General features: G+C 35.7%; 1 protein-coding gene across 2 annotated transcripts in view; it reads left to right on the top strand.

Moving 5' to 3' along the window:
• The window catches only part of IMMP2L (inner mitochondrial membrane peptidase subunit 2), a 447967-nt gene that overhangs the window by 42829 nt on the left and 386107 nt on the right, over positions 1 to 19031 (top strand). The gene's annotated exons all lie outside the window — the stretch shown is intronic.

The raw sequence follows: 19031 nt of genomic DNA on the forward strand, positions 1-19031 counted from the left end.
TTACACACCAATTGTCTGTACTTTATATTCACTTTTGGATCAGTACAATTAAGAAAACTAAGACGCATTCCCACTTGTGAGATGTTTGCTCATTGAGAACTGTAAGCTTCTGGAGTCAAATATTCAGATATGGTTCGCATGTCATGCAACTCTAGGACTGTGGCATAAATGTCTAAATTTCTTAATATAATTTTGTGGAAGGTAGAATGATGTAAGTACTCATCAAAAAGTTGTCATCAGTACATTGTCAACTAACCATTCACCAGATAAACTAAAGCAGATAAGTTACGTGTTTGTTGAGCTAACCATACTCAGGTATTCATGCAGGCTGGTGGGTGTTCCCCCTGTTTAGTTGCCAGCTTTATAGTCTTAAAGATAGTAAGCCTAGAGCATAAATTGCAGGAGTTCGTGTTGTTACTGTCTAGATTTAAACAAAATCTTTAAAATAGAAAACAGTAATGCGGTTATTATAAACACCAATAGTCCCTAAGGACATTGTAACTCAGGATATGATAGTTCTGGGCTCCTGTCATACGAACAGGTAGAGCAGTTTGGTCATTACTGGGTTGACGTAGATAGTTTAAAATTCTGGAACTAGCCATGGAGCTCCACCTTTCTGCTTTCTTGAGGGATCTGCTCATTGCTAGGGGCTATTTCTGTTTATTTCACTTTTTAATGGTACTAAAGGCAGGTCGTCCATCAAATCCTGATGGCAAGCTTAGATTTAGCATTGCTCCCCGTGATTCCAGTTCTGCCATAGTTTAACAGTTCCTGAACTATTTCTTCCTGGGTCATGGATTCTCTGATTTCCCTGTCTAACTCCTTAATCAGCCGTAGGGGTCCTCAATCCCGCCTCTGTTTATCAGTTGATTGAGCTGGACTTGAAAATCCTGGCTCACTTTCTGAGACTAAGTCAAAGTCTGTTCCTTGTTCCTTTACTTCTAATTGAGACCACAAAGTTTTTTCCCAGTCTGCTGCACCTGACAGCACCACATGAAGTCTCTGAGTGGTATTACATTCAGCAGTTAATTGGCTCTGCAGGGTTTTCAGTTGTTCCTGCAAGGATTTAACCATTTAATCACTGGTCTGTCCAATCAGCTGCCTCTTCTGAGCTGTCAGCAGTGCTACTCTCAGCACTGCGTACACTATGGCTTTTCCTTTCCCTGGACATAATTTTTGCTCTTTCTCAATTGTTGTAATTCTGTCTGCTGCAGCATTGAGATTGTGTCGGTTGTTCTGATCCCAAGTCATCCCCTGCGGGGAAGGGCACGCATTATACTATTTCAGCTTCTCAGTAACAGGGGTGTAGTCAAGCACTAGTATTTCCTGGGCAGTCATGGCTTGCCACTGCTCGTACCACTCCTGTTTTACAGCCTTCTTGAAATATAGCTGAGAGGTCACTTCCTGATCCTCCCCACCTGCACTTATTGGATCAAGTATTGGTATCTTTTGTACCTTTCTTTGCTTACAGCCTTTGTGGTGTACAACTTAGAACTTACTTACAACTGAACCTTCCAGTGCTGAGGGAATTCTGCTGACTATGCCATGTTAACATTCAGGCTCTACTAATGATACTGACTATATTGGGAACTTTGGACCCTTAGTTCCTTTATTGATACATGTATTTAACATGGTTTATTGATCAATTTTAGAAATGAATGAAGTTCTTAGGCTAAGCAATTAACAGTGAATCTATCAAAGGAAATAATGCCTTTTAATTTCTTCTTTCTTGTATGTTTTTGCTATTCCTTTGACAAACTTTACTGAAAATAACAAACAAAACTGCACTCTGAGACATCTAAGAAAGCTTTTAGATTTTTAAATAGAGAATGCTGTTGGTGAGTGCAGTATAGGCTGTGAAGTAAGCATAAGGAATTACAAACTGAAGGCCACTCATGGCAAGAAACTTGGAAGAACCTCCATGGAATTACTGATGTGAATTTATGGAGGTCCATGGAGTTGCCTTATGGAGTTTCATAAGGCTTGTATTCTATTAAATATGGTACAGGGCTGTAAGGTGGTTAAGTTGCACTCAACTACTTGACAGAAATTTTGCTGCTGTACGTTAAAGTTAGTGGAAACTGTAATCATTTAGGTAAAGGAGCAGTGTGTATTGAAGAGAATGGTAGTGTTCACACTTAAGTAAATCTGGTGTGTACTGTTTGTCATACTGTGCATTTTGTTTTTTTTACAGTTATTGGTATGGCCTTAAAAGTACGCAGCCTTTCATATATTTTCAATCCTTTTACTGTTGAGTGAATGTCATCACAATAATGAATACTGCTGTGTGAAAGGAATAAAGGTTGTGTTTTACTAAATATATCGAACTGACCAACACTGACATACTCGCTTGGTTGCTTTCTAGTTCAGTTATAAAAATAGCCCAGCAGAGCTGCCTTCTATAAAAGGATTATTCTAGGGTACATTTGCTTTACCGAGAATAAAATATATTCTGAGTTACTATATTTGACAGAACAGATGACATGCAGTATTCTTATCCTGTATTTACAATGAAGCGATGCTCTTTCTCTGTTACTAGAATTCAGATAGAATTTTTTTTTAGAATGGTCACAAAAGCCCTTCCTTAAGGAATTTCATGGTACATTAAAAAAATATTTTCTTTTTATAGTGTTCTTCATACTAAAATAAATTCAGAATCTCTAAGGCATGATGGAAGATATATGGGAAGAGCTTCTACTATATTAAAAAGAAAAACAAAACAGCAGTGCAGTTTGAAGGAATTATACAGTAAAGGTGGACTGATCTAAGAAAATGAAGCTATTGAATTACTGAATGTTTTCACTTTGAGGCATTCTACAGAATGCTGATGTAGCTAATAAAAGAGCACATTCATCAAAATGTATTATTTTATTTAAAAAAAAAAAAAAATGCAGCACAACACTTCAGTTTAAGCATACAGTACTCAGATTTCACATGAAGGTGAAGAAACCCCTTAGGCCTTTTAAAATTTATGAGGAGTCTTGTGATTTCATTCATTATGTTGACAATATGCACAGCTTCCTTTGAAAATGGATTGGACCAAAAAAGGTGAACAGACGTGGTTGTAATAGCTCTTCCCATAGTGTGTGCTGAATTATGAGAGTGACTTCTGGTTATACGTTACCCAGGAGAAGTCTTTAATGTGCTTCGTTATATAGATCTGCAAATTTTTAGCTGTGGGCTGGTATCCATATTGAGCCATAAATTTACAGTTGATGTATTGCTTTTTAGGCAGACAACTTGTGCTTTGATTGAATTAAGGGCAAGAATTGATTTCCTGCTAAATAAGACACATTTCTGTTTCAAGTATAATAAATAGTAACTGGAATCTCTATGTGAAAGCAGATACATGTTGTAAATGTTGCATATCCAAAAGAAGAATTTATATATATATGATTATAGATTTGCATATAGATTTTTTAGGATGCCTTCTGAATGAAAATAGTATCTATAATCCTTTTGCCAGTTGGATTTCAGTTGTCTGAAACATTTCTGCTACCATATTTTTCGCTGCTTGGACTAAATTTCTGTTCTGGTAATATAACGTACTATCAAAATATACTTTTGTGCATTTATAAAACACTGAGTATAGTGAATATTGCAGAAGTTAGCAGCCTCATATGCTCAGAAGTACCATGAAGTACTATAATAGACTTCCGTGTTTTTTTTTTTTTTTTTTTTTATTTTTTTAAAGAAAGATATGTGGAGAGAAAAAATCAAGCGATAATGATTTATCAGCTTTATACCACCATTGTTGTTTGTGAAATTTAGAAGGAGGCTGATTCACTAAGATCCAGGGCAACAACTTCTACAAACTTAAAGCAGTTCCTTCTAATTAGCAGTTAAGCTGCCAAGCATGTCTGCTTAATTACACAGAGCAACTATTCTTGCAGTTTCATGTTACTGATATAACAAGTAACAGAGTAAAGAAGCTACCTCTACTGGCAGAATAAGGAAAAATTTACTGTGTCTTTTCAGCTTAATTTATATTTGGAATGACAGCCCACTTTAGACTTTAAAAAACTCTTGCCTTTTTCTCTCCTTTCTCTCTTTCTTTGTATTATTTCTGTAATGAAGAATGTGAGGAAAGTTTGTTCCTCATTGGAGAGAGATTTATCCTGGAGAATTCCATGTTTTGTTTTTTAAATTTTCTTCTCAACTATTTACTATAATTTTTTCAGTTTTTTTCAGTTGCCATATAAAATAATATCTGTGAAGGAAACATTTTGCTGAATACTTTGGGTATTCCAGTAGCATAAACCTGTCTGAATTTGATTAAATCTTCTGCCTTCTTTAAGGATGTTTTACTGTGAAACCAATCTGCGTTGCTTTTTCCTCTTTTTCACAATTACCTTTGCAACCAGGAAATACACCTCCTCTCTATGATACTTTTCTGCCAATCCACCTTTTTTTCTTATCATAATAATGTACAGATGTTTTCAGCAGGACCTTCCAGCTCTACTGTTTCCTAGCCATCTCTTTCTTTTTGTGAGCAGATAAACAGTGGCATCTAGCAGAAGGAAGAGCTATCCTCTATACTGGTTCCTTAGCAAAAGTCCTAAAGTGCTTTCCTCTTTCTTTCCTGACACCTTATTCCTTATTTCCTGAGTGTTCCTTGTGTTGATCTGTAAGCATGATCTGTGAGAAAGGAAGTATTGTGTCTTGTGCAGCTATTGTAACGCATTGCTCAGATGTTTTTCAGCCCTCTGTTTCCCTGAGAGAGGATGTGCATCAGGACAACTCAGCCTAAGTTTAATGAGATGGCCAGTGGGAGAACAGGTTGCAGCCTTGTTGTAGTTTAACCTGGCAGGTGGCTCAGCACCACACTGTTGTTTGCTCACTTTCCCCCTTCCCTGTGGGATGAGAGAGAAAGAGAATAAAATAATTAAAACAAACAAACAAACAAAAAACAAAACAACAGAGTTGAACTCATGGCTTGAAATAACACTGTTTAGTAAGACAAAGAAAAGGAAAGTAGTTATGATTACATATATATATATATATATAAATGCATATAATAAGTGTTGCACAAGCAATTGCTCTCCATCCCTCAACCAACACCCAGCTCGCCTCCCAAGCAGCAGAAGAGAGAGAGATAAACTCCTCCCCTTCAGAACTCCTTCCTCTTGATGTTACATGGTATGGAATGTCCCTTTGGCTCGTTTAAGTCACCTGTCATAATTCTATTGCCTCCCAGCCCCTTGTGTCCTTCACTGTGATTGGCCTTGGTCTGTAAAACACTGCCTAGCAGTAACTGTAAACGTGGGTCTCAACATGGGTTTTTACCTTCATTTTTGTCTCTACTGAGACTGATCAACATTATATCACTGATCATCAACATCAACATAACTGATCAACATTAAAATTTTTGAAATTTCAGAAAAAAAAATATTATGAATTATCTCCTTATCATGACACTGAAAAAGCACCACTTATTTAGCTCCATTTTAGCCACCTTTGTTTGGAGTCATAAAGCCTAAACTTTATTGGCTTAATAGGCTTTATTTATAAAGCCTATTCTTTATTCTAAGCTCTCAATTTTGTATCAGGACTTTGATTAAAGTTAAGTTTTCAAAGTATTTTCAGAAATAACATTTATCTGATATTGTATAAATCCAGCTCTAAATTCATGGATGCTTTCTTCTAAGAAGGATGTATTTTCAGGTTAGATCTTGCAGGCATCAAAGCAGACTGTTAGTGTTGTATCTGCTGCTTTTTTGATATGCTGTACATATGCGTGCTTGATAGATGTAACTTTCTTCTACTGCTCTGAGTTGGCAGCTCTTGGCTGCATTACCTGCAGTTGTATATTGTTTTGCAAATGTTATTTATGGCTCTGTATCTCATATGTTTCTTGTCTTATGCTATTTCTGGCAGTATTTCCTCTCTGAATGAAGCTTTTTACATTGTATTCTTTTACATTTCTGATTTTTGTCTGTAGCTGAAGAAAGTATTTTTGTATTTTTCTTTCTTCAGCATTTTCTTTTTGTACCTCCTGCCCGCTATATCATACACCACTCTTTCTGAGTGTGAAGATGTATCGTTCGTTAGTTCATTGCCCCTCGCCCTCCAACCTGCAGCTTTGGTTATCTGCACTGAATTAATATCTGATCTTTATAATGAAATCTGTCGAGAGCCTTAATTATAAGTCTGACTTATTAGTTTAAACTGAACAAGAGATTCTTCAAGGAATTTTTTTCACTCCTTGCAATTTCATTTGCAGTCTTTCGAAAATATCTCTTCTTGGGGTTGCAGTTAGGGTTACTGCAGTTTCACTTCAGAGCTTGTATCGTCAATGTGACTGTTTGGAAACTGGTTAATTCGTCAATAGTTAAAAGTTCAGAAAAAGTAGTTGTAAGTGAAATTTATTTTTAAAGTTTCAACTTGTGTATTCTAGCTTGTCCCATACAGAAGTCAGATGCCCACCCAATTTTCTTCTCGCCAGTCTAACACTAGTTATGGTTTGTTCCTGGCCTTTAGTTGCTACACTTCTATTTTTTTTATTTTTTTTTATTTTTTTGCACCCTCTTGATCTTAAGTGTCTGTCTTCCTTACCCTGTAGTTATGATAGTCATAAAATAGTGCAGTTCTTAACTATGGAGTTATAGCTCCATAACTAGTTACATGGTCCAAACATTTAGTTAAAGTAGAGTTAATGCTATGAGGGCTGCTCTGAAAGTAATGCCTCATATATAATTATTTTGGCATAGGAAGCATTACTTTTGCAGCAACCGATGTAGATCTGACTATGCAGGGACTTAACCAGGCCTTTTAAAGTGTCTTCTTTAATGAAGATCACATAATTTTGCATGAATTCCAGTTTGGCGTTAGGTAAGGATGTGATTTTTTTTTAATGTAAGGGGAGAATGAAAAAAATGTTTAAATAGCAAATATTACTAAAGTGTAAGCTTATTGTCTGAGGGTCTGTGATGTAGTAAGATGCTGCCCCATACCATATTCTAATTAAGAATTGCCTGCTAGCTGCTCAAAAAAGATTAGTTCATAATTCTGAAAATGCAAAAGTTAGTGTGACAATAAAACAGAAAGTGTCAGTACCTCTGCTGAAAGTGTAGGTGTAGTTGGTAGAATAGACTCTTCTTGACTAAAATGATCTGTACAGCCAGATCCAGACCTTTGGATAAAGAACATAGTAACTAAAAATTGTATTCTTAGTTGGGAAATGATTTTTTTTTTTTTTTCCTCTGTCTTATTACATTAATATATTCTTGTTTAAATTATTCTGTGATGGTGTCTATTTTGCTTTAATTTTGCCTTTATTTGATCTAATGTACTTAGTTAAAGTATTTTAATTCTACTGTGAATGTTAATTTTCTAAATATTAATCAGATGTTATATGTTTGACACAATGATAACTGGTGTTATGCAGAAAATACAGTGTGGGATGGCAAAGGCTCCTTGAATTTGAACTGTATATAGAATAGGAAAAAAAAAGCAAAGGATGCTGCATGGGAAGCTTTGTTCTTATCTCCTTGAGGAAGAAAATATTATATTTGCTCAGTGACAATAAATGATGCATAGGAATTAAAAATAATGCCTATCTACCATTTCAAATAGTTTTATTACTATTTGGAATTGAAGATTCTCCTTGAAGGACAGATGGCAATTACATACTTTCTGAATTGTTTGCTGCCTCAGGCTCTATATGATAAAACATGAAAGATGACAATACACATTATATTCTCCTTTCATGGAATTAATCACTACTCCCAGGCTGCTTCTGTAAGTACTTCATTTAACATAGGTAGTCTGTTCAGATTTAGTTGTTATGCTTTATAATTAAAAACATTGGTGCCTGTTTGTTTGATTTAAATGTTTGAAGGTTGATTTTAAACTTCAAAGTCAAACCTTTTAAAACTTTTAGTAGTGGCTCTTCTGCTTCTGTCTTCTTCATATTTTGGTTTCATTATAAATGTTGAGTATGTTGAATATTCTAGCGTTCACATGTGTTAGAATTGTATCGCTATTTTCTTTTTGCTTAGAATGTTCAATTTTCATATATTTATAGCTAACTCCTAACCAATTCCATTCTTCCATTCTGTTTTATTGATAAACAACAATAATGGGCGTAGGGTAACATGCTTCATGAAACTGCAAATCACATGAAAAAGCTGTTTCAGAAGACAGCTGATATTTATTACAACAGAAATCAGAAAACAAACTGCATCTCTTTTTGCTTGGTTCATCTGCACAAGCTTCTGCTGCTTCTGACATTGCATAGAATCACCAAGACTGGAAAAGAGCTCTAAGATCATCCAGTCCAACTATCCACCTATTACCAATATTTCCCCCTAAACCATGCCCTCACTACCACATCTAAATGTCTCTTGAATACCTATAGGGATGATGACTTCCCCATCTCCCTGGGCAGCTTATTTCACTTCCCCAACTCTCTCTCGAATAAGTACTTCCTAATGTCCAATCTGAATCTCCCTGGCATAATTTGAGGGCATGCTGTCTTGTCCTATTGCTAGTTACATAGGAGAAGAAGCTGACCCCCATCTCGCCACAGCCTGCCTTCAGGTAGCTGTAGAGATGCATTAAGGTCACCCCTGAGCCTCCTCTTTTGCAGACTGAACAATCCCAGTTCCTTCAGCTGCTCCTCATAAGACTTGTGCTCCAGACCCCTCACCAGCTTCATTGCCCTTCTCTGGACACACTCCAGAGCCTCAATGTTTTTCTTGTAGTGAGGGGCCCAAAACTGAATACAGTACTTGAGATGTAGCCTCTCCAGGGCTGACTACAGAGAGATAATCGCTTCCCTGCTCCTGCTGGCAACACACTACTTCTGATACAAGCCAGGGTGCCATTGGCCTTCTTGGCCACCTGGGCACACTGCTGGCTCATGTTCATCTGAGTGTTGAGTAATACCCCCAAAGTTCATTTCTTCTACTCATTTTTATAGTCTCTCTGCCCCAGGCCTGTAGCCTGGAGTTGCCTGGAGCTGTTGTGGCCGAAGTACAGGACCCAGCACACTTTTTCTTGTTGAACTTCATCCCATTGGCTTCAGCCCAGCGGTCCAGTCTGTTCAGATCTCTCTTTAGGGCCTTCTTTCCCCCAGGCAGATCAACACTTCCTTTCAACTTGGTGTCATCTTCACTGTCTTCCATTTCAGTGGAATTTAGTACCAGAAAGAGAGAGTGCTGGCGTGACTGGATATTAAGCCTTTTTTAAATGGAACCTTCTGTCCTCAGAGACCTGCTTATGGTTGCAAATTTTGTCTATGGTGACCAAAAATGTGCTATGCTAACAGATCTGAGAACTACCATTCTATAGTTCCTAGAAGATTTGCAAAATTTCCATAAGCTCTGAATGTTGTATCTGGTCAGTAATGTAGCCAAATGGGCATGTACTGCCTGGAATGTTTTTTCTTTTTTCCCTTCCTGTTTTAAATGTCTATCCTACTATATTCATATCCCTTTCATGTTGTCAGCTTTTTGTTGTTCTAATATTACATTCACCGTAAGGCAGCTATCAAGTTAAAGGAAACAGTTCAAGAATATTTTTGCTTGCCTTTATAAAGCTTGGACTCTCTAAATGAATTCTAAACCTCCCATGTTGCCTACTGACAAATATTGCGCATATGAAACTCGTATTATTGTAGGTCATTGAATTCATTTTTAAAATGCCAATTGACATCATTCCCTTAGGGAGTTGTAAGTTGCAGCCTCATATTATGTTCTAGCACAAATGTGGAAATTCACTGTTTTAGAAGGGAACTCATTTGTAGTACAGAAACAACATGGATCAGGTGATCCCTTTCTAGCGTTTAAATTTAAGATGGAAATAGCAGAGTTTCTAGAGATTTTCACTCTAATTGCATTTTTAGCACTTAGGAGAAAACTGAGATTGCTGTCTGTGCTTTTCACAGCAGAATTCACAACTGCAGTTGATTGTTGTATTTTGCATAACCAAAAATGGAAATTAAAGTAGTAGTTCAGTATAGACACAGAGATACCAAATGCATGAAGGGAAACAGTCATACACAAGTTTTCCAGCACTGTTTGTGTGAGTGTTTTTTTCTTTTTTGATTGGAAAGATCTTTGGGTGTTTCTTGTACATGCTATATTATATCCTGCTGACATATGGCATTCGTTTTATTTTCGTCATATAGTCAAAAATAGAGCACTGTAGGTGAGAGATGATCATTAGCCAATAAAATTTCCTTCTTGTTTACTTATGCTAATGCTAAGTAGCACTTGGCACTTAATGGTTTGTCAGGAAATGATTTTGGTTCTTCGTGTGTTTTTAAACATGGTAATTTTTATTCTGTAAAGATGTGCAATATAATCAGTTTATGAACAAAGCAGAGTTACCGTCTTAGGCCAGCCTCCCTTGTAAAAGGCTTCCAACATTATCTTGTCTACATGAAAATTATACCTTGTTTAGGACAAATACAGAAGTTGCAAGAATGGATGCATTACTTATTGTTAAAATGGACAATTTTGTGTGTTCCTGTTGTTCTAAACTTTTCAGTAACACTATTTCTTTTTCCCATAAGTATGCTTCTTTATTTACAGGAGAGATGTTTCCTATTTAGCATAGTCAGCACAGAGTGATTGTGACACCCTAAAACTTGTCTGTGATGCTCTCAAATAGTGATTCTTGAATTGGGAATCCTTAGGGATGGGAAATACACTAAGAAAAATTGTTAATCTATTTTTAACTAGGTAATCTATGATGCAGAATATATATATATATCTCTTTGGCAACAAGAATAAAGACTTTATAGAATATTCACTTATTTTCCAATTCATATTTCCAATTTAAATGGTTATGTCCTTGAATAAGTAGAATTCCTTTTGACATTCTCCAGTGAGAGACTGTATTAATAATGCATATTTCATTTTTTTCCACACTGAATTCAAATTTATTTGATTCATTTTGTAGCTTTTCACTGGAAGTGTAGATTTTCGTAGCACAACAGCTTGCCAAGGATACCACAAACTATGCTGAACTTGAAAAGCAGTTTTATATGAGTTTTTTTTTGTTACATGGGTTATGATGAGTTAACAACATATCATTTGAAGCAAGAAAGAGAAGGCGGGAGGGAGGGAGTGCTCTCTTTGTATTATTCAGACTGCGCAGTGAATTTACATGAGAATTTTATCAGCATTCTTGGTGATATGCCTACTGTGAATGAATTCCCCACAGATGGAAATTTTTTGAACTGTCTTCTTTATCTTTCTTCTTTTGAGATATAGGCTAAAAGGATGGATCTGCCTTTTATGTCTAGAGAATGATACCTTGAGATTTATTTGTCACATATTTCAGACAAGCCTGTCCAGCTGTTGAAAATAAAGGGCAATTTTGCAGACAGTTTTGACTTTCACTAGTGGTGAGGTTGTGGCCAAGAACTGGGGAGAACAGCCATTTTCTTGACCATCTCTGCTATATTAGTGGAAGTGAATTAAAACAGTCCATATTCTGAGCAAAAGTCCTTGTATGTACAAGTAACTTAAAGTTGGTCCCATTTGAAACGAATTGGGTTAAGCGAGTTCAGGGTGAAGGTGCTATACATTGGTCCTGGCAATTCCAGACAGGAGTACAGACTGGAAGAGGAACTTATTGATAACATCTCTATCCAGAAGGACTTGGGGGTTCTGGAGTACAAGAAGCTGGACATGAGGCAGCATTATGTGTTGCAGCCCTGAAGGCCAACTGTATTTTGTGTTGCATCAGAAGAGGGGTGGTGAGCAGGGTGAGGGAGATGATTGTCCCTTTCTGCTCTGCCTTGTGAGGCCCCAGCTGGAGTATTGCGTCCAAACATGCAGCCTCCAGCACAGGAAAGCTGTTGGAGCGGGTGCAAAGGAGTGTCCTCTGGAGCTGGAGCACCTCTCCTCTGAAGCAGAGGAAGCTGGGCTTGTTCAGTCTGGAGAAGAGAAGGCTGCAGGAGACCTAATTGCAGCCTTTCAGTACTTCAGAGGGGCTTATAAAAAAAGATATAAGAATCCAGAAAAACTAACTTGCGTGATTACTATTGGCTTTCACGTTCTTTGTCAGAGTTAGAAAATTTTCTGTTAATACTATTATAATAAAACTTAAACGAGTAACATAGTAACTTAATATGTGTTGTAGTGCAATTGAAGTAGCTCTCCTGTGTGGGTAACTAAGATGACACATCACTGAAGTCAAATAGAGGATAACTATTGCTTTGATGTGGCGATACTTAGGATTGTTTTCTTTTCTTTGTAGTTCTTTGCTTAAAAAGATTTAGCAGATTGCAGATGATCAGGCAAAAAGCCAAGCAGAAATATGTTTATTTTAGATGAAAGCTAGAAGAACTGATAGCCAGCATGTTGTATAATAATGTGATTAACATAATTTCTTTTTCTAAATTGAAAACAGTGGTTTATTCTACATAAAAGCCAGTAATCAATATTTGTAAGAATCTTGTCTATTTTTAATAACTGTAGAACACTAAACACTAGACTTTTTTATATAACTTTGAGTAAATTAGTAACATTCTTTTGTTTAGTTTTTTTTTTTTTTTTTTTTCTAGCACATGAGAGAGAACCCAGTGATTGCATTAAGGTGCACATTTCTATGATTGTGAAAAGGCACTTTCTTTCTTCTCAGAGGCAGCGACTGTTAGGAGGTAGTATGATTTCTTGGCTTGATTGGTTCTGGTCCCTCAGGAGAAAATTCTGAGAACTACATTAGGAGAAGGTGTAGAATTCATTTTTTATAATCTTTTGAAATCTGAAGGCTGGCACTTTTATCTATAAACGTGATCGTCAATACCTCGCAAGTAAAACTCATTCTACTTCATGTAAGCCAATTTTTCACGTTGCCTCCTGTATCATAAAAAAAATAATAATAAAAAAAAAATTGTTGTTTGCCAATGTGACTGAAAAAAAGACTTACTGAAAGGCAGCAGTGTTTCAGGTAGCTTGTATGCTGTTGAATGGCACCTTTAGTTGTCAGCATAGGCACTTGCTGAGAGTTTTGTAGTGGTAGTAATGAGTGTAGGAAAATAGAGTGATAGGATGTTCTTTTTTACCTGTAGAGTTCACAGTTTTGTGGGGACATATCTTTGGTTTAATATTGATTTAAATGATGCATATTTCAAACCATCAACTGTGACTTGTTTTGAAATGTGTATGTAGTTTCCATTTACTATCACTCATTTTGAAAGCTGTTGACAAATAACATTAATTCTCAGAGTATCTGGTCTAATTCCTGAAGTGTATTTTGACTAAGTGATCTTGTCTGTATGAAGTTTTGGCCTTTTTGACAAATAACCTGACAGATTGAGTTCAAGGTCAGAGCATGAGTTTTAACAGTCTTTCAATGCTTGGCTGTTTCCACAGTCTTGCTTGCATGAAAGCCTAATATTTAAAAAGCCTAATATTTAAAAATATTGTACCTCCATGTGTCTAATTATCTTGTTTCATCACAGGAGTGTCAGTCTTTTTTTATATTCTAATTATGAAATAATTTGAAATCTGAGGTCATTGACCCTCTATGAAAGAGAAAAAAATCAAGGTGTTTATATTTCCATTTCAAGAGGATAAAAACAATTTTAGGTCTGATCTAATAAAAAAGAATCAATATTCCAGACCTCAGTGTGTATGTTCTGAAAACTTGTTTGTAGTTCTCACAGAAATTCAAATACACAATCAGAATGTATTAAGTGGTTAGACTGCATATGCATGAAATAACTGAATAGTCATTCATGAAATATGCATGCATGAAATTACTGAATATCTATTGATTTCTCCTTTTCAAGTGTTGCTTTTGCATAGTGCCTTGGAACTGATAGGTTAATAAGTTTATTTTTTCAGTGTTTTCCTTTCTTCCTTTTTTTTTTTTTTTTTTTTTTTTTAAAGTTTGCTTCACAAAGGATACATGGAACATTTTGTTACAAAGGGACTTTTGGTACAGAAAGCAAAACTGACTGGAAATAAAAAAAATATTGAATTTTGCATGTTTGAAAATATCTTAATAATTAAGACTGAAACTTCTTTTGTTTTGTGTAGTGGTTGGCGACCCTGTGCATAGCAGGGTGGTTGAAACTCGATTATCATTATGGTTCTTTTCAACCCAGGCCATTCTATGATTCTATGAATTTATGACATTTATGTTGTTAAAATCAGTCAGTAGGTGTAGAAAGATAAATTTCTCCAGGAGGTCACTTAATTATCCCATCAGTTGGATATTTTCAATTTTTGCTTTGTCACTCGAACAGTGAGAAATGCAGGTTTTTAGACTGCCTTTGTGAAGCACCTTGTTTTATTTGTGAACATGAATATGAAAAGAATTTCTATGCCTGCATGTATTTCTGGCTTCATGTTTTGGATTCTGTTCTCTGACTAAGGTGCCTGAAAGGTAGTCATTATTTTGCTGAATATCTACAGACTTAATCCCTCTATTTTGGGTTTCCGTGCCTACAGTTAAAAAAGGCATACATATGTCTGCAGTGGTAATGATGCCAAGTTGGAATGCACTCCTTAGCTGCAGGTCCCACATGGGTTCTACATCCTGCTCATAGAAACAGAAGATTCAGTGTAGAGGCACACTGTGCACGGGGAAAAGGAACTTTCCAAAACTCTTCATCCCATCTTCTTTCTCTCAGTTTTCAGCCATGCTCAAAGATCCACAACCCATTTCTAATATGGTTAGCATTCTAAAGAAACTGCTAAATTCAAGGAGCTGAGAAAAAAGTCTATAGAGTACAATAATACAAGATAAGGAAGGTAAAATTGAGATGACTACAGCATTGTTGAGATGGGAGTGATAAATAACTCAAGACAGACACATCAGCATGAAAAGGTATGCCAACATAAAGGGAAAAATGGAGGTGGCAGAAGATAGCAGATCAGCACCACTGAGGAGCTATTCCAGGTAGCAGTAAGGGATGATTTCCCTTCCATCATGGTTGACTGCACGTATGGGGAAAGGCTCTGCATGCCTTGCCTGGGTAGTGATGACAATAATGCTTAGTCTAGTATCCCATATATCGTTTGCATTAACCAATAAGTAGTTTTAGGAATAGTTTATATTTACTGTTTTCTGTGTTTTATTTTGATTGTGTTTTAAGGCTTATTCTGCTTCCAATGACTTTTTTGTCCATAGCTTAAGAGTAAAGAGACCTGAAGAAGGAGAGATGCGTAGTTTGTTTAAAAAAAGAAAAAGTTGTTTTCTATTGAAATTCGAAACTGCTTTTTGTGGCCAGTGCTGTCTGTTTTCTGGACTGACCAGGGTGTTTGAGTTCCTGTAGAATTTTTTTTTTTGCCAGAGTTAAAAAATTTGAATAAATAAATATTGTATTAGTTTGCCATAATCTATCCCCAAGCGGTAATTTACTGACCATCATCATACAATGTGCATTGCATTAGTTTAGTTCCCATATTGAAAAATGTCTTATTAGCCATCTTTTAAGCAATAGTTTAAATTAAATTGACACTGAGCCATAATGTTAATACAGTATTCCAGCAGTGTGATAATATACCATTGTGTATAGACATAAATCTGTCTGTAGAAAACCCACATATATAATCATATATTAATCCACACCATTGTGGTGGTGTGGTTTTTAAGATACACAACCAACTAGTCTGAATATATTGAATTCACTTTTGCTGTAGCAGTGAAGAAATCAATTCTGTAGTTGTATGTGTAGTAGACACATGACAAGTGTCATAAGAATCAGACTTAGTATGCCACTGTGGTGATTTAAAAACAATTTATTATTTCATATGGATTGGAGAAAAATAACTGAATGCAAAAGCAGGTGAAAAATAAAAGGTGAAAATAATTCCAAGTTATCTTTTCTTAAAAGAAAATGTTAATGGTATATAATGGTAGTGTTGTTCAGAAAAAAGCCTTACCATTGCCTTTCCAGTTTCAAACTCTTAATTATATCTTACTCATCTAAACTAGCAATGAGCTTCCTAACTTTTCTGTCCCTTTTTATGTTTTTAGCTACTGCTGTATATAGTATTGTCAGCTATTTGTTGTGTATCTTGGTATACATTATTTCTCAGAACTTAAACTTGAAAAGATAGTGTTAGCATGCTAGTTTTAACATAAAATACTATTTATAATATGCACCTCATCACATCTAGTCTCTGATGTAATGGAGGAGGATAGGAATATTACATATTGTTTACAAATTGTTTGTTGTATATATCTATATCTCTTTACAGAATCAGGTCAGTGAAAACCATAATCTAATTTCCTGTATAAAAGAGGTTGCATTTCTTTTTTTTCTCTGAGATGGTCTGTAAATACAGAGACTGGGTTTCTGTTTCCTCATACCCATATGATTTATTTTCAAAGTAGGGTTCTCTGATTTTTCCTAAGCCTTTGGTCAGAGTTCTTTTTCCAAGATTACAGGAAATAAGTGGTTGAAGAATCTGGGCAGTATTGAATTTGTATGTAATATGGAAGAACTGGAAGAAAGTTAATGGCGTTTAGAAAAACTCTGTGGGTAGGAGTGTGAAGAGCAGATGCTATTTTTAACATATTTATAAGAGAAGTAGACAATTCTGAGAACAAAATTTAGAAGAAACCAAATTGTTTTATATCATACATGTGTGAATACATTATTGTATTCATATGTATTCATGTAATGAAAGGTCAGTTTACTTTTTTTCAAGTCCTCACGTGTGTCGCACTGAGAATGTAGGAAACTGAGAAACTCATCCTGTGTAACACTGGTCGAGTGGAGAGATTAAAGGTGAAGGAAAAGAGGTTCCATGTGTTTTTTAAAAAGCCTTATGATGAAGACAGAAAAACCTGAGTTTAATTAGTGTAGAGGAAAAAAAAAAAAGAAAAATAAAAAAGGATGAAGTGGAAATGTGACATTCTTGATGTAAAGAGCACATTGGACAAAGTATAGCCAGGAATAAGTGAAATATTATTGGTTCTGCATCAATGCAAGAAGGCTAGGCTGGATCATCTCCCTCTCTTCCAGTCTTAATTTTCTGTTAACTCAGTCTTCCATCCAAAAGAACTGCACCATTGTCTGAGATTAAAATTGATTTTTGACAATAGGCACTTATGTCCTTAATGATGGTAGTTCCTTTTGTTAACCTACAGACGGAAAAGGGCACAAGCGCGTGCTGTTCACAGGTTGGTAGTTTTCTATTTTCACTCAACATATACAGCAGGCTGAATCTTCATTGTCAGATTTTGTGGTTAAAATTATTTTCTGGTAGTAATTCGTTGGATGTTATGCTGCAGCTTTTTGCTTTCAGAAATTATTTTTAAGCTATTATTAATTTTGTTGTTTAATGCAAATGTGCTTGCCTGGAATAGTGTAATAAAATGAAGTAAAACCCCAAACATGTAGTCTGTATGGTGACTGCAAATGTATAAAGCTGCTTGACTGCAAATGTTTGCCTGCCTAAATGTGGAAAACTATGTAAATAGTATACAAACCTAAAAATCAACATATATTAGCCAGGTGTCTGCCACTTAATTGAATTAAAGTGTTCCATGTTGGATGAGAAGAACACATTTATATCTTAATACCAGTACTTGTTTAAATATTTTAGATGTCTTGATGTATCTTACTCAGCCTGCAGCTCTTGGCACTGTTTGGGGAAACTCTTTTTATGTTTTATTCACTTCATCTTACATTATTTGTAAATCTAAGATCATTAGGGTAGCTGACAGAAAAAGAAGGAAAGTTTTTCATCTTAATTAGTATTTGATGCTTGTGTGTAACTCCTAATGGTACCAAAGCGGGAACTGCGTAAAGAACAAGCTATTAAATGATCATTTTTACTGAGAAATATCTGTTTTTTTTTTTTTTTCTGTAATTAAGTTGTAAGCGGCATGGGCTTTCCCAGGTCTGCTTCAAGAAAGAAAGCTATCAAAACAAGGTAAATCCATTCTTTCTCTGCATACTTTAAATCTGTGCCTAAGTTATATATGAGAAATGTTTCAAATTCCTTTAACTCAAGCTATTTATAATTGTTTGTAAACAGCAGGAAACAGAAATTCCAAAACACAGCAAGAAATGTTTCTGTGAAAAAATGGCAGTGATCAACAAAGAGCAGTGCACCTCCCCCCCAAATAAACAAAGCAAAAAACCCAAGCACCATGATCAGAAGAGGCACAGTAAGTTAAACACGCAGTAGTTTTTCATCTTAATGTGATGGGAGCAGAATAAGAGAATACATTTTTTTCGCCTTTTGAAGAGTTATCATTGTGTGGCACTAATAAAGCTTGAGAGTTGCAGGTAGTATTTATAGCTGTAATTTCATTTCTGATTCCTTTCTTTGTTTCTTAAAATTAGAATAAAATACCTCACTTCCTTCTGAAGTTTTATTTTCCAGTTAGGAGCATATATTCCTTGAAAATAAAAATTTTAAGAAAAATGATACTGACTAACTACACAGCAACAGTTCTGTTGGCTGCTGCTGCTTTTTTTTTCTTTTTTCTTTTTTTACATCTATTATTGCCAAGAGTATTCTGTCTTTTGATCACAGACTTGAGAGGAGGCAACAAAAAGCAGTATTTATGAGTCCAATAAGCAAAGCAGAACGTAAGTTTATTTCTGTCTTTTCATGCTGTTTATCTGATAAGAATCAGCTTCAAGGGTATCTTTTATTGTTCTTATGGACTGGGTATAGATTTGGTTAAAAAAAAAAAATCTAATGTCAAATCACAAACAAGTGGCTAAGCCAACATCAAAATCTGTTCTCCTTGCTTTGACTTCAGAACTAAGCATCTGGCTTTGTGATGTTACTTGTTCAAATTCTCAGGAAAAGTTACTTGTGCTATTTTTTCTTACCATGCCTCCATATTACCCAGCCCTTGGGAATGTTCATAGGATCATAGAATGGCTGGGGTTGGAAGGGATGTCAAGGTTCATCAACCCCCCTGCTGCAGGGATTTTGGCAGTATCCTGGTCTAAAACCTAGTTTATATCAGCATGCACCTTTCTGTATTTCAGTATGTTTTTTAGAAGGCTGTTTAATGTTTGCTGAGAATGCTGCTGCTCATTCTCTTTTGAAGATCATAAACTATAAATGCGCAGAATAAGCTGTAATATCCAG

This window comes from Lagopus leucura, unplaced genomic scaffold (genome assembly GCF_019238085.1).
Source record: "Lagopus leucura isolate 7727_CA_CO unplaced genomic scaffold, USGS_WTPT01 Super-Scaffold_100008, whole genome shotgun sequence".
In the NCBI taxonomy this organism is placed as follows: domain Eukaryota; kingdom Metazoa; phylum Chordata; class Aves; order Galliformes; family Phasianidae; genus Lagopus; species Lagopus leucura.